Source organism: Sminthopsis crassicaudata, chromosome 1, assembly GCF_048593235.1.
Source record: "Sminthopsis crassicaudata isolate SCR6 chromosome 1, ASM4859323v1, whole genome shotgun sequence".
Classification (NCBI taxonomy): domain Eukaryota; kingdom Metazoa; phylum Chordata; class Mammalia; order Dasyuromorphia; family Dasyuridae; genus Sminthopsis; species Sminthopsis crassicaudata.
This window is the reverse complement of record NC_133617.1, coordinates 441,964,105-441,976,267: the sequence shown is the minus strand read 5'-3', so window position 1 is coordinate 441,976,267 and position 12,163 is coordinate 441,964,105. Positions and strand designations below refer to the sequence as shown.

At 34.7% G+C, this 12,163-nt stretch overlaps 1 protein-coding gene across 5 annotated transcripts in view; it reads left to right on the top strand.

The window, feature by feature from the left end:
* Positions 1-12,163, top strand: part of KANK1 (KN motif and ankyrin repeat domains 1) — a 251,967-nt gene that overhangs the window by 204,311 nt on the left and 35,493 nt on the right. The window contains exon 1 of one of the 5 annotated variants that reach the window (XM_074280655.1): positions 10,137-10,279. The exons of 3 other annotated variants lie outside the window; for them this stretch is intronic. The gene's annotated coding sequence lies outside the window, so the exon portion shown is untranslated. Of the gene's footprint in view, positions 1-10,136; positions 10,280-10,299; positions 10,529-12,163 lie in introns of those variants that run through there. One more of the 5 variants, XM_074280658.1, reaches the window with a different exon arrangement.

Here is a 12,163-nt window from a genome sequence, read left to right as displayed (position 1 = left end):
TTTGTTCTATCAAGTATATTTTGGTTGGAGAGCTGAATTCCTCACAAGAAACTTTGTTCACTGGTAACTGTGGTTGTCTCACTGATGTTGAAAAACACCACAATGAAACACCAGTGCCTGGCAGCCTCCAGCTCTGGCTCTGTCAGGAAATTCCAAATGGGTATAAATAAATTCTCTGAGGCAGCTCCCAGGCACTCTGCCTGCTGATGTGTCCGGAGCTGGTGTGCATTCCCGAGCATGCCACAGAGGAAACATGCTTAGGACTCAACTTCCTGCTAACTGGAAATTGTGTTATTTCATTTTGGGTTTGGGTAAGTAAGAATGCCAAGTTCTGAATATGGGGAGGAGAATCTTAATTTGGCATTAGAACCAGCAAATGCAAACTGAAGAGAGAAAGGCAGAGGTACAGAGACAGAGATGGAGAAAGAAAAAGTAGGAGAGAGAAAGACAGACAGATGGAGAGAGACTGTTCCCCTAGAAAGGAACATTCAGTTTTGTGTTTTCTCGAACATAAAGGTGTTATTGTTTGAGGCACTGTGGCTACCTCCAGCTATACAGACAGGTTAGTGATGGCTTAGCTGAGTTCTCAAATTAACTGTCGTGGTTCAACCCTCTAGATACATTTTTGGCAGTCACAGTTTTCTTTATTTTTAAAGCTGAATTTTTTAAGGCATATTTTTGCTATTCAAGTAGAAAAGATATTTAAAATGAACTGCGTTCTGGAAATAGCATAGCTTCTTTTTAAAAGCCTACAGTGGATTACTGTAAAAGCTCTTATGTTCTATGTGCCTGATTTGAGTCACTTTGCAGTTTTTCAAAAATTACTCTTTGAGGTCACACATTTCCTCCCCATTGTTAAAGCTACAATGTGTTTTTTTTTAAATTAATTTTGAAAAACATCATTCATAACTACACAAGAAAAAACTTTAGTATTTTATGATTTGGACATTATTCTGAAATAATTTATTCCATTAATGGGCTTTCCAAAATACCACATAATACTGAACTGGTGAATTGGTAACTAATCACTGATATGCCAGGAGATTCAGTGTATTGAAGACTGAATCTGGAGCCAGGAAGACCCAAATATAATTGTGTGATCTTCAATAAATCATTTAGCCTCTTTCTACCTCATTTTCCTCACCTGTAGAAGTGGGAATAACGATATTACCTCTCTATTACAGTTATTATGATGATAAAATAATGTATTTTTAAAATGCTTTACAAGTCTTAAAATGCTTTATTACTTATTAAGGTAGCAGTAGTGGTTCAGTCATATCTAAATCTTTGTGATCCCATTTGGAGTTTTCTTAGTAAAAATACTAGAGAAGTTCGCCATTTTCTTCTCCAGCTTAATTTCCAGATGAAGAGTTGAAGGAAACAGTGACTTGCTCAGGATTATATAGCTTAATAACAATCTGGGGTCAGATTTGAACTCCGGTCTTTTCGACTCCAAGCCTGGCACTCTATCCACTGTGCCACACTTTTATAGAGCTTTAAAATTTGCAAAACACTTTACTCCCAATAATCTGGAGTGTCAGATGTTGGAAATATTACCCCCATTTTACAGAAAAGAAAACTGATTTTCAAAGAAGCATCAATCTTTCTCAGCAATAAAGGAAATATTTTTACCAAATGATGATGATGTTACACAACAGAGTAAGATACTGTAACTAGCGAGTAACAGACCTGGATTCAAATCCAGATCTTTTCTGGTGCTCTAATCACTGTCCTTTTCACTGTATTATGCTCTCAATTAAGAGTCCATGAGTATTTTAACTAAAGTGATGTTATAAATGTTTATAAGGTGTTATGCATCATAGAGTTATAATCATGGAAAGAATTAGAGTGACCCACTAATTTTATGGATGACTAGATGAAGCTCTATCATCTCAAGGGTGCACAGTTCTTTGGGTAGTTGTGATTATATTGATTGGAGTTTCTTTCAAAGAAGCTTCTCAACATTCAAGCATCTAAAACTATTCAATAGGCATTTAATATGTATCTCCTATGTGCCACTGTGCTAATTCCTGGGGACAGAATCATAAAGAATGAAACAAATCTCTACTTTCAAGGAATTTGTGTCTAATAAGGGGAATCAGCAAGTACATATTTGAGTATTTACAGAATAAATATAAAGAAAAATAAGTAATCACAGCTAGCATTTACATAGCATTTACTATTGTGCTAGGCACTTTACAAATACTGTCTCATTTTAACCTTGCAATCCTTGATCATTGCAATAATTTGATCTTTGGGAAGTGGGTATTGTTATTATCCCTATTTTTCAGGGGAGGAAACGAAAATAAATAGAGATTAAATGACTTGATCAGAGCCATGTGATATGGCAAGTATCCAAGGCTGGATTTAAATTCAGGTCTTCTTGACCCCAGACCCAGCGCACTCTACCCTCCGTGCCCCAGAGATACATTGCACTGTAGATAAGTACAAAATAGTTAGGGAGAAAAGATAGTAGTAGTTAATTCATGTAAGAAGGTGGTTCTTGAGCTGCTTCTTAAAGGAAGAGGAGGATTCTGTGAGGTATAAATAAAGATGGAACTATTCAGATAAAGGCAAATACAAATTCAGGCAATGCAAAGTCAATGCAAAGGTTTGGAAAGGGGAGATGGAACAATATATAAAGAAGCTTGAAAGGTTGGACAATGCCAGTTTCTGAAGTTCTTTAAAGCTAAAAGGCGGAATTGATACACATAGGCTCAGACACATACACATACTCTTAGATAAGTGAGAGTCTGTGCAGTTTATAGAGTAGAAGAGTGACACTATCTGGTCTGTTTAAGAAGCATTGCTGGCAGCTGTCGGGAGTCATACTGGGGGAAAGGAAATTAAAGAGTATGAGCAAGAAGACTAATTGGGAGTTCATTGCAATAATCTAGGTAAGAGGTGATGGGGCTTGAATTAAGGTGGTGGCTAGGAGTAAAAAAACCATATTGGACAGAAGAAATGCTGTTGAGGTTATAAATTACAAGATTTGACAATCAATACCTTTGAATAACTGACATTCTACTTTAGAAGACAATATTGTACATATGCATACACACATATATATACACCCAAAATATATGCAAATATACACAAATATGTGCAAAACATAGAAAAATACATATGTATTATATATGTGTGTGTGTGTATATATGTATAAAAGATCTTTGAAGATCAGAAAAGGTTTTATACAGAAATTAGTGCTTGAACTAAGTGTTGAAGGAAAGTAGTGGTGATAATTGTCCATAGAGGGACAACCAGTGCCAAGATCCAGAGACAGGGGATGGCAATGCTGTTTGTAAGAGAAGAGAAAGGAACCTGATGCTGTAGAGGGCAAGAAAAGGATTTTATAATAAGGCTGGATTAGTGCTAGATTATGCTAGATTGTGCTAGATTGTGAAGAATTTGAAAAGCAAGCAAAAAAGTTTATACTTACTCATGGCAATAACTAAGAAATTATTGGAATTTATTGAGTAGGGGAGTGATGTGGTCAAAGCTGCACATTTGGAGTATCATTTTTATAGTTTGGTGGAGGATGGTTTAGGTAGGGCAAAGATCTGAGGCCAGGAAACCACTTAGGAGACTGTTGAAATGATCCAGGTAAGAGATGAAAAGGATCTGAATTAAGCCATGTAAATTGAAAGAAGGGGACAGATATTGTACATCCAAACAAGATTTGTTGATGAGGAAGGAGAGTGAAAAGTTTGCAAATCTGTTTGAGTGGAAGGATGGTGCTATCCTTAACAGAAATAAGAGGCAACTAGGTAGCAAAATGAATAAAGCTCCGAGTCGGGGATCAGTCAAAACCAGCTTCAGACACATTACCTATGTGATCCTGGGCAAGTCATATAATCTGTCTATTTCAGTTTCCCCAACTAAAACAGTACATAGAGTCATAACAGTACACATCTCAGAGAACTTTGAAGATCGGATAAGATAATATTTATAAAGCGCTTAGCACAGTGCCAGGTTCATAGTAGGCATCCCCATTTCCCAAGAAGAAGAGTAGGTTTGGGGATAAAAATAATAGATTTTAAAAAGAAAGAGGGAAAAAATGACTTTGACAAAATCAACCATCATACCTTACATTATACATGATTCTCCTATCTTTTCTAATATTCTTAGACCTTATACCCCCCTCTATGGTGCAGCAGCAGTGGATTGTTCTCACTTGTCCCTCATGCCTTTAATGTACCTGCCTTCTAAGTTCTCTGTTCTTCTCAGCTAAAATTCTACCTTTTAGCAAGAAGCTTTTCCAAGAACTCATTGACACTAGTGTCTTCCTTTTGAGATTACTTAGAAACAAGGATAAAAGGAAGGTAAATACTCTGTACATAGTAATTTGCATGTTGTCTTCCCCTATTAGACTGTGAGCTCCTTGAAAGCAAGAACTGTTTTTGCTTTGACACATATTAGGTACTAAGTGCTTGTTGATGTGACTTTCACACTCATAGTAGAAGAGTTTTCTCAGCTTTTCTCCAGGGCCAAGTTTGGTCATTATAAATGCACATTCAGTTTTTATGTCTTATTCTTTCAATTTATACTATTGTAATAATTGTTTATACTACAATTGGTTCTGCTTGCTTTCACTCTGCAGCAGTTCATGTTAATCTTTGTTGTTTCTGTGATTTATTTACTCATTATTTCTTATGACACAATATTAATGCACCACAATTTGTGTATTTATTTCCCATTCAGTAGGCATCTTTCTCCTCCTCCCCCCCATTTCTTTGCTATGAAGAGTGCTGCTGTGAATAATCCCTTATACATGGTACCTTTCTTTTTTCTTTTGTGGTTCATTCACTTTAAAAATTAAATGCTGAGTAGCTGCCCATCAATTGAGGAATGGCTGAACAAGTTATGATATATGAAGATAATGGAATATTATTGTTGTTTATGAAAAATGACGAACATTTAGAAAGGCCTTGAAAAATTTACCTGAACTGAAGCAGAACCAGGAATACATTGTGTGATGATCAACTTTGACAGAGTTGGTTCTTCTCAGTGGTTCAGTGATCCAAAGCAATCCCAATAGACTTTGGACAGAAAATTCCATCTGCATCTAGAAAAAGAACTAGGGAGACTGAATGTAAATCAACACTTCTTTTTTCTGTTTTTTATCTCTCTCATGGTTTTTCCCCTTTGCTCTGATTTTTCTCTCCCAACATAATTAATAAAGCAGTGTGTGTTAAAAATAAATTTTTAAAAATGCTGGAATATCAAGATTACAAAAGTAAACTACATTATTTTAAAAATTATGGACATATAAAAATAAAAGGTCTCTATAAGAAAGAGACCTTTAAAAAATTAAATGCTGAAGTTTTTTTAAATGCTGAATAGAATCTTGGTCATACTCTATGGTAGTTGGCTAAAGTCACTCAATTTAACAAGATTACATGAACTTAGGAAGAAATAATGCATGAAATAATTGATTCTACTCATGGAATCAGAGCCCAGCATTATGTGCATCCAATCCATATTTTCAGTGAAAAATAATCACATTAGATAACAAGTTATTATTGAAGTTCTCAATGTTAAGTAGATGTCTTAAAGCAACAGTACTCAAACTTTTTGGTCTCAGAATGCCTTAACTCTCTTAAAAGTTACTGAGGATCCTCCAAACCTTTTATTTATGCATATTATATCCAGTGTCAGTTTGAACCAGCTTGGGAGGAGTCCATTGTTAAATTTTTAATGTAAACATTTATAACACAAAAATTGGCAAATGCTACAGATTAGGGCTTGAGTTATTGTTTTGTTAATTGTCTTGATATAGCAGAGTGATGGTGGAAAGTATTCACCAGAATTTGAAATATTTTATGTATTCTCTTTTTTTCCTCTGGAGAGTCACTTGTTAAACATTTACTACAACACTGGTTGTATTTAATGATATTTTACCATATTAGAGATTAAAACAGGTAAATTATAAAATATTTATTACTGATTTCACTTTAAAAATAATAATAGCAAACTCATTACATGTTATCCTAGATTACATTTAACATCAACATTTAGTGAGAACAGTGGCATTGCTTTGTATATTTTTCAAATATCTTTAATGACTAGCTTAATAGAAGACAATGAGATTCTCATATTTTCATTCACACTCAATCTGCTGTGATAATATTGTTCTGGTTGAAGTACATGAAGAAAATCAGGCTTTACCCAGATATTTAGAAAAGTGAATAGTTGTTAGATAAATAATGTCTTAAAATCATTATAAAAATAATTTTGAACTTGAGGACCCTGTGAACTGCTGCCTCTCTCAATCTCAGAGAGATTTACTGGGGTAATTCTACAGAAAAAAATAGAAATCAAATTCTATTTTTCAGGTTGACTCTGGTGAATGAAAATATTGAATGCCAAATGCAAGAGGAGCCTTATAACCAGTTGCCATTTGTTCAGATGTAGTCTGCTTTTTCTTTCCCATCTCAGATTCTTGGGTTTATTCAGTTAAACTCCTAATCAGATCAGATTAGCACAGTATATGCTAATAAAATCAACAAAATTGACTATAATTAAGAATTTCCCATTTTCCTTTAATTACATATGATATGTGAAGTTTATAGTGGAAAAAAATAGACAGGGAATCAGAAGACTTGAGTTTAAATTTAGCCTTTTCCAACTAACTTTTAGTCCATGATATTGGATAAAGTTTTTACAACTTGTAACATAGATCTAGTTGTCCCCCCATTGCCCCAAACAGCTTATAATTTGGTTTGAAAGATAATGCACATATCTTTGTATATAGAGAATAACTAATTTGCAATGTAGGTAAGTGTCATAATAGATGTTACAAATGAAAAAAGAATGCAGAGAAGGGATTACTATCAACTGAAGCATTTAGAGATAAGATCTGAGCTGATCCTAGAAGGAACAATAGAATTTAGATAGTTATTTTGTTCATCTTACACATTTTCTCACATAGACCAACCATCTAGTATGAGGTCTGGAGATTCACTCTTGGATTCCTATAATCCAAACATGGGACTTTTGGAAAACTGGAGATAATGGAACAGATGTGGGGAGGAAAGCAGTAATTTATGTGACATATGGGGAAAAGAGAAATGGAATCATTTGTAAAAGAAAGTCTGAGGATTTGGGACCAGAGCTAAAAGGGCTCATTGACATGAGAAACTTTTTAACTGTTTACTAAACTTCATTATGATTTAGCCATAGTCATTTTGGTGTGGGTATTCCATCAATTGATGGAATAAATTGCATAGGCATGTGCAGAGACAGATAGACACACACACACACACACACACACACACACACACACACTAGCTTAGTGGATGGGTTCATGAATTGCCATGGCCAAAAATAAAATTTTATTGGTAGATCAGCTCTCTGATACAAAGAAATGATTTCATCTCATAAGCACATTATTTTAATATTTAGCACAGAGACATGTTGATAGCGCAGTACTCTTTAGCCAGTAATTTCTTGTGAGTTTTTGGCATAGTAATCTATTTTTTCAATGTTATTATTACCCTTACAGAAGTGTTTTGGAGAACAGCCTAAGTTTGGGTTAGTAGTTATCTTAAAAATTAGGCCCTATTTATCATTTGGAGGGTAGAGGGAGAGGATTGGGAGTACTGCTTCATTATTGCAAGTCTATTTGAGCTGATCAAGCTACTGTTGTCACTTTACAGTGGCTGAGTTATGGTCACCTTATCAAGCAATTTCTCTAACAGACCCTCATACACAGAAACTTAGTTTTTCAAATAGTTGAATGCTGACAACTTCCTCGGGGAAGTCTTCCGGTTAAACCTGTTTGAAATGCTTTCTCTCTCATTTCACTCTTCTCTTTATCCCATTGTTCAACCTTCTGACAAGCTGATTTGTTAATTTAATTATTTTAATGATCAGAGTCATTAGCTTTTTGAGAACATTAATCCCACATCTTTTCTTAATTTATTTCATGCTCTTTTTTTTAACTTTCCCAGCACTTGGACCTAGTTGATATTGAAACTTTTAAATAGCTTATGAACAAAGCGATTGTACCCTCCTAGTCTGTAAATGTGGAAAAGAGATCATGACAAGGTCCTTCTCCAGGTCTGACTCAGCAATTTTCCTTCATTGTGTTCATCCCTAATGAGATACTCTTTTTAATAGGAATTGGCTAGACTCTGAGCTTAATTAACAACAGGTAGAGCTTCTAGGTAAAAAGAATCTCAAAATTATAGAAAGACAAGGTTTATTTGGAGGTATTCTTCAGTATTTTGCCTTCCTAATCAAAGTTTCCTTTAGAACATCAGAAAAACTGGTTTCTGGGTTTTTTTTTTAACCTAACTTCATTTATAATTTATAATTATATATCTCCCTCCTTGGACAAAGGCAGTCTACTTACTGTGGGGAGAGGAGGGAGTATGCCTGATGGAGTTACACACACACTTATTATCTTTATTTGAAAGCCTACTGATATACATGTGAGATTATAATATGTTGACTAATCTGTGGTTTTCTAATTTTTATACATATTTCTAGTTGTTAGTAAAATAGCTAAAAATTAAGAAAAATCATTATCTATTTATTTTAATACTATTCTTAAAGGAACTAGATTTGTCAACATTAAAGCATTTTCTTTTGCCAGTAAAGGTACCTCTCTTTAGATTTTTATTATTTTTCACATTCAATCTCCTCCCTAAACTCAATCATTTGATTATTTATATTTTACTTAAGTACATTTCCTTTTTTTTTTTTTTTTTTTTTTTTTTTTTGTGGTTGTCCAAGCTGATATTTAGATGTAAGTCACAAAAACTCCATTCTATGGAATAAGTGCAAATGTCATGATACTAACAGTTCCATTTTGTAATATAGCAGTAATATTTTGACTAAGAGGTCATAATGTATGCAATTATATTCTGCCATTGATCCATTCAATAAAAAAATTCCCGTTTTCTAGTCAGAGAAGAGTGATACTTAAGATTTTTAGTCTTCATAACAAAGGACTTGAAGTGTTGATTGCTACCAAGTTGTTCTCTCAATAATAAATAAATAATGATAATGCAAACTTTATAAGGGTCAAGATGTTCTCAGAACAAACAATATACATGTACAGTTATGTCCTGACTGGCACAATGGAGAAAAGGTCTTGCATGAATGCAGTGAGATCCTGGTTCGAATCCCATTTCAAACATTATGTGACTCAGGGAAGAAATCAACTCTTTTCTCAGCTTTAATTTCCTTACTGCAAAATGGGGTTGATGATAATGACTATAGCACTTACCTTGAAGGATTGTTATAAGAATCAAAGTAGATAATGCATACCTTAAAGCTCTATGTAAATGTTAGTTGCTAATTATTATATTGTAGCTCAAAGCTTTGTTGAAACTTAGATTTAGAGATTCCAAATTAATTCACACTAAATTGCCGTCTCCTATTGGTTCTCATGATCCTGTCATAAACAATCCTGGGAAGTTTTAAATAGCCTACCAGGAAAAGTATGGGCTATTTAGAATGATGTTTTGTGTTGAATTCTCAAATCTTAAAATCAAATTGATTACAATGATTTTTACTTTTTTACCTATTTCAAAAGAAAGGAGAGGGGGGAAAACCACCAATCTTAAAAAGTTCCTAGATTTTTTTTCCCCTTAATAACCAAAGAAGCATTATTGTGGTTATTTCTAAAAGATGATTACTTGTTACTTACATGCCAAAGTGTTGAGAAGAGCCAGACTTCATGTAATACTATAAAGCTAGCCACTGTGTTCCCTCTACTCACAGCAAGGCTACTCTGTTGGGAAGCCATGGAGAACATTGAAATCTATTGTGCTTTTGATCCTCTTAGGTAGTTAAGGGTTTGTGTTTCTGCCCAGTTTCTGGCAAAATACAAACTGTCTTTGATTGGTAGAATAGTCACTGCTGGTACACTAGGTAGACAGACTTTAGGTTGGAGGTGTTTAATTGCTCTTTGTTTTAATTGGAAGAAAATTGGACAGAGGAAAGTGGGTTTCTCTGTCTCTCTCCTTTCTTCCTTCACCCACTTTTCTATTTTCATTAAGAAAACAGAATGCTGAGCAGCTAGGAATCCTTGGGGCTGGTAAGAAGAGTAAGCGAGAGAGTTCATTGGTGAAAACTCAGCCTATGACATCGTGGGCTTGGCTTGGCTTGGCTAAGTTTACACTAAGACTTTCTTTTCCTTTTGGGGTGAGGGATGAGGACATTTAGAGGCAGAGCTTCGGCTAGTTTGAAAGCTTGTTTGTGACAAATCACGATGGTACAACAGGGGAAAGGGAGAGGAATGAAGGTTATTGAGTCAAGTGTGCTTCTGGTAAGTGCTACAGAATTGAATTTTCTTGTTGCTCGGTCAGCCCACAGTAGAGAGCTTTAGGAAGAAAGACTGAACTCCCAGGACTTTGTGATAGGGTCTGGGTTGCTTTGATTGAGAATGCCTGGATGACATAGGAGTTCCGTGGCTGTGAAGAACTGTTTGCCCCTGGCTGACATATGAGCCTGCACTTTCTCTTTTGGTTATAGAATTCAAGCCAGCACTGGAAACGGGTCTAACTGCATACTTTTAGTAAGTATGTTTTTGTGGAATTGAGATAGATATATTTTAAAAGGTACTTTTATGATTAATGTGAGCCCTGTGTCTCCTCTGTTCTTGTCATATATTTCTAAGCAGGAAAGAAATTGCATTATAATCAGATCTTAAATGGAATACTTTAAAGAGGCTTGGAATCAAAAGTACTGTTTAATATCTAAATAGCCGGTGGAATCTAAAACCCCCCCACAACAAATGAATGTATATTACATTCCCTCTTAAAGGTCTCTTCTTCCTACTTTTATAAAGAAAGTTAGGAATCTTTGAAACAGTAATGGGTTACAAAATAGCAAAACCTGTATCAGCTGTAAATATTCAGTGGGTAGAAGGAAAAGAAACTTCTGAAAGTACACTTTACATAATGTATTTTTAAATTAATATGTTTTTACTGATATTGTTTGCTTCACATCATCTAGATTTCCCTCTGCATCCTTCCCCCCCTTCAAAAAAAAAAAAAAAAAAAAGAATCCCTCATACCAAGGTGTTTTTTGTGTGTGTGTGTGTGTGTGTGTGTGTGTGTGTGTGTGTGTGTGTTTTTGTTTTCTTCCTAAGAAAAAGAAAAGAATTATAACAAATACTTTGAGGGGAAATCTATGGTTATATGCAGTGTTTCACATCCAACTTTGTATTCTGTTAAGGGATCCCCTGAATTTGTTTTTTGGAGTTGCCATATTTTAGAGCGGAGGGAAGAGACAGCTAGATGATGCAATGGATAAAGTACCGGCCTTCTATTCAGGAGGACTGGAGTTCAAAGCCAGCTTCAGATACTTAACACTTCCTAGCTGTGTGTCCTTGGCAAGTCACTTGTTGAGGGAGGGAAGTAGCCTCTAATATTTCTTTTTTGGAGCCAAGCTTATTTTTTACAATTTTACAACATTCATTTTCTACTGTTTTGTGTTTCTTTCCATTGTACATTACTGAAATTTAGTGATTATGTATATTCTTTTTCTGATTCTGTTTACTTCACTTTGTATAAGTTCATGTTAGACTTCTTTATGTTTATTATATTTGCCTTTTAGCACAATAACATTCTGTTACATTCCTATAGCACAGTTGTGTTGCCATTCTCCTTATTAGTGGGCATCTATTTATTTCCAGTTCTTTATCACAAAAAATGCTAGATGGGGAGGGGTGGGAGAGAGACAAAAGTGGGGGAAAAGAGCACTTTAGAGGTATATGCCTAGCGGTGGGTAGGTCCTTGGGTTAAAGAATATACATACTTTTAGCCATCTTATTTGCATAATTCCAAATTGTTTTCCATAATGGTTGTACTAATTTACAATTTCACTGACAATGCACTAGTATACTTGTCATTTTACACCACCTTTAAAATAGACCATTTCTATCTTTTTGTCATCTTTGCCATTTTCCTGATTGTAAAATAAAATCTCAGGGTTGTTTTGATTTGCATTTCTCTTATTAATGATGATTTGGAGCATTTTTAATATCGTTAACAATTTGCAATTCTTCCTTTAATAACTTGGATTATTTTGTCTATTGGATTTAGTTGGGGTTTTTTGTTCTTGTTTTTTGGGGGGAGAGTTTGGTTTTTTTTTTTTTTGTTTTTTTTTTGAAGGGATGGGGTGAGAGTCAGGGTTTAGATTTTAAAGT